This window comes from Brienomyrus brachyistius, chromosome 22 (assembly GCF_023856365.1).
Source record: "Brienomyrus brachyistius isolate T26 chromosome 22, BBRACH_0.4, whole genome shotgun sequence".
NCBI classification, from domain to species: domain Eukaryota; kingdom Metazoa; phylum Chordata; class Actinopteri; order Osteoglossiformes; family Mormyridae; genus Brienomyrus; species Brienomyrus brachyistius.
Window position 1 is genome coordinate 13,188,947 of NC_064554.1, and position 4,109 is coordinate 13,193,055.

Below are 4,109 nucleotides of genomic sequence, written 5' to 3' on the forward strand. Positions count from 1 at the left end.
AGTGCCCGCCTCCCCTGTCACTCACGGATTCAAAACATATCATTGGTAAATGGAGGGAGGTCCCTTTGTATGAATTATGGCCCCTGTTATGCTGTCCACCTTAAAAAAAATCATTGACTGCCCCTGGCAAATGGTGTTTCTGTGTAGAATAGCCCCGTCATGCATTGACATAAACCATAATTTCCTTTAGTGGGTTCTCATTGGGCAATAGTCCCAGACTACAGTCTGCAAATTTCAGATCCTTAAATGGAATCTGAATCTTCAAATAAATTAATAGAAATACTATTAACTGTAGGAGAGTAAACCATTGTGCTGCAGTGGATGAATCACTGGGGAGAACAGGCAAGAAATCATGTGACAGGCCAAGGGCTCTATGCCAAAGCCATCTACACGGTGGTGGGGGGGCCAATCGCAATGCGGGTACACTTGGTTTTGGCTTGTTTGCAAATGTCACTTGGCCAGTAATGAAAACAGATCTTTAGCCAGGCGTCTCGGGTGAGTTCACTCCCAAAAACAGAGGTGAAACTCAAATCGACACCCCCACCTCCACCCCGCAAGCTTCTTCTACTTTCTACTCAACGTTTCTTTGGTGGACGGAAAAGGTCTTTGCAGTTCTGCCTGCTCCGTTATTCGCCGAGTTTGCAACATGAGAGGGATGGTATGTGACTCGTGTGACTCGGCGTTGTGCTTGTTCGATAGTAAGTACAGCCGCTCCTTTAGAAAATATAACGCCGATATCTACTCAGCTGCTCTTTCTATCAGTAAATGGGTGATACACGTTACCCTGGTGATTCAATACAGCACTTTGAAGTTATATTGTACACTTTATGTACTGTGTAATTAACTGGCAGGAGAATGTTCTCTTGAGGAACACACGTTCCCTAAGTTACGACTGTTAAGTTACTTGGGAGATTATATTTTAAAGGCAAATTGCACACCGCACACAGTTTTATTGCCAGATATTCAGATATAAGGTATTTAGCGTAGGTTGGATTGTTTTGGGGTCGCCGGATGGGCGATACGCATGCAGGCTGTCGGTTTGTAAGACGGCCGACGGCTAAGATGCTCTTGATCCACCCACGCCTCTTTGTCCAGGGCTTGGCGCCCTCGTTCTGAAACAACGTCAGATATCCCTGGCTGCGGGCGTCAGCCCTCAGACCATCAGCCCTCAAACCGTGAGCAGGGCCACTGAGTGCAGGCCAAAACAATATTGCATATTTTGGCGAGGGGCCGTCACAGATGTAAGGCTGAGGTATTGAAACAGGCAGTGGGGCGGAGAGCCAGGCTCATAATGTCTTCAAGAGAGGAAGGGGAGGGAGGGGGTTGGGATCTGAGGATCTGGGACTCGCACTAGTGCTTCATCTGTGTTCCGGAAATATCTGTGAACTATACACTCCCTCTTCCTCACAATTAAGGATGACTGAGAAAACAAACTGTATAATGACACAAACTGTATCAGTCTACTATTTTTTCATGGCTTGCCCTGGTGAGATGGTATCATCTGACGAAAGCATCTCATTCTGGCAGGAGGGTCCAGCACAGAACAGAAAGAGTACTGGTTTGAGTGGTAGGAAAAGAGGACTTATTTGAACCCCCAGAAACATGCTGTGTTGGGTAAGGAAATAGACACTTGACCTTTTGATTTGACCTTTCCTAGAATTATGATTATGTCCTTTTCACTCAGCTCAATCCACGTGGCAGAAGGAGGCTATCGGCTTCAAACGAAATCTGATCCTGGAAGTCTGGTCACAGGGGTCCCAGATGCAGATGCAGTCATGCCATCATTGTTGGTCTGTGCACATCACACTGGAGGACCATGTTATTTGGTATGCAGGTCGGTGCATCTGCCCACATCACACTCTTACCCTGATGTCAGAGCCTGTCAGGCTGAAACCTTGTCATCCCATTTTTGTACACCATGTTAAAGACCGTCCCGGTTTTCGGGCCAGCAAATCAAACAAAAATACTTGATCATCTCTCTTTTATCACCTAGAAGGTTGTATGATGTAGGTATTGAAGGTCACCTAGATCTGATGGAGTCTCAAACAGAATATCTCTGTGTATATCCCATTAACGTATTAGTGCCTGAAAAAGATGGCACACTTTGAGTCAAGCTACGGACGAGACATTTCTTGAGGAATGAACGTGAGCACACTTCTGCAGTGGGTGATGGGTCCGGGGAGGTTGTAGAAAACCATGCTTCGATGGAGGCATTTTGCCATCAACATTGAGTTTTACTTGCACAAAAATATTCTGAGGGCAGAAGGAACAATGATTGGTTCAGAGAGATAACCAGTAAGACTGCAGAGGAGCTGGGTTCAGGTAACTAGAGGAGGCGGGACCAACCAATCAGATGTCCTGGCCCCACCTCCTCTAGTTGCTTGGACCTGTCTCCTGTACAATCTCATTGGTTATCTCTCTGAACCAATCATTGTTCCATCTGCCCTCAGAACATTTTTCTCCCATGAGCTGTTTCTCCACCAGTTGTTGATCCACCCACACATCTTCCAGTCTACTACAGTCATGGAGAGCCTGGTTTCTCCCAGGAAGCTGGACCGGAAGCACCAGGATGGAATCCTTTTGTCCTGATACACAGATGGGAGCTGATTTACATGACAGCCCTTTGATTCCTCATGAATATGTGTCTCGCATACACAGGAACTACTCAAACATTCTGCTCAGTGCAAACTACAGTAAATATGACACATAGCTCATTTATTTATTGCTGGGTAAATATTTTTTTTTTTACTCTTACATTTCATTACAATATTTCCAAACTCAATGCCTACAAGATGACTTGTGACTCATTGACATTTGTAATTGCTACTTGTGAAGGGAATCTGTCAACAGCAATTGACACTAAATTCATTTTGAATGTCAGCTTTAAGGGCATATTCCATCTGTTTTATACTGTATTTCCATACTAAGTGAAGCTTGCTGCTGAATGAATGGCATTATCATCATATGAGCAATAACAAACAAACAGAATAATGTTAAACTCTACTCAGAAGTTTCATGATTACTCCTTTATGATGCCATAATTGTATCCATGACAACATATCCACAAAGGCAAACGTTCTCTCTCCTCAAGCAGAAAAATACACGAAATTCCCTAGCAGTTGTCGTCATCGACCCACTTCTGAAACGACGCATCTTGAAAACTGTATCAGTGCTATAAAAATGATAATGACAGCAAAGCAAAGGGCTTATCCAGCCCATCTGTTGTTCGGTCCATGCCAACGCAAACCGAAATAGCTCAGCTAACGCTAAAAGCACCGCTAAATATCGCACTGTCTCAGTCGCTTTGAAAAAACAGTCATTATGGCTGTATATAATTATACGAGTGCCTTTTTTGGTAATTATTATCTTTTGCTTTGCTGTGACGGGGAACAGGCGCATCAAAATATTCATTAAGAAATCTCAGCGGAGTTCTGCGAAACAGATAAATAAAACAGACAATTGCGGATCATATTTTATGAGGCTGGGGGTTGGAAAATTGGGTGTGACGCCAAAGAATCACAGTCAAAACTGTTAGCGAGCAGAAATCTGTCAGTTTATTGAGCACATATTCTAAAAGGCCCATGTGGTTCATGGATGTGAAAGCTGGAATCCACAGTCGATCTGGTATAAACCAGTTCAGGCTCCACCCGTGAAGATCAGGGGTCTCCAACTCTGGTCCTGGAGGGCTACCGTCCAGTACGTTTTCTATCCTACTTGGCTTCTGTTGAGCCACACCTGTTACTGGTATTTCCCTGAGAACTAATGTGGTTCATCAGAAGCCAGGTAGGATAGAAAACCTACTGGACGGTAGCCCTCCAGGACCGGAGTTGGAGATCCCTGCTGAGGATAGTCACCCCCAGGTATGGTGAAAGAAAGTTTGACAGTCAACACAAAAGACGGCCTCCTTACAAATGCATGCAGGCATCCTTGTGGTTCCCGCACAACCACAAACAAGAGTGTATGCAAAGCAAAAGGTGGAGGAGTTTCAAGATGGTGCAGTGATGATGCAGTTAAAAAATGAGGAAGGACAGGTTCTCAGACTCAATCATAAACGGTGTCCAGAGTCCTCATTGGAGGTTCATATACACTGAGCAAAGATTATTATAAGC

General features: G+C 44.5%; 1 long non-coding RNA gene across 1 annotated transcript; it reads left to right on the forward strand.

Moving 5' to 3' along the window:
• The first annotated feature begins 422 nt into the window (after positions 1–422).
• LOC125717914 (uncharacterized) lies at positions 423–3,733 on the forward strand. The gene is made up of 3 exons (XR_007384696.1): positions 423–698; positions 1,528–1,614; positions 1,685–3,733. It is a non-coding gene; the product is annotated as an uncharacterized LOC125717914 (long non-coding RNA).
• The last annotated feature ends 376 nt before the right edge of the window (positions 3,734–4,109 follow it).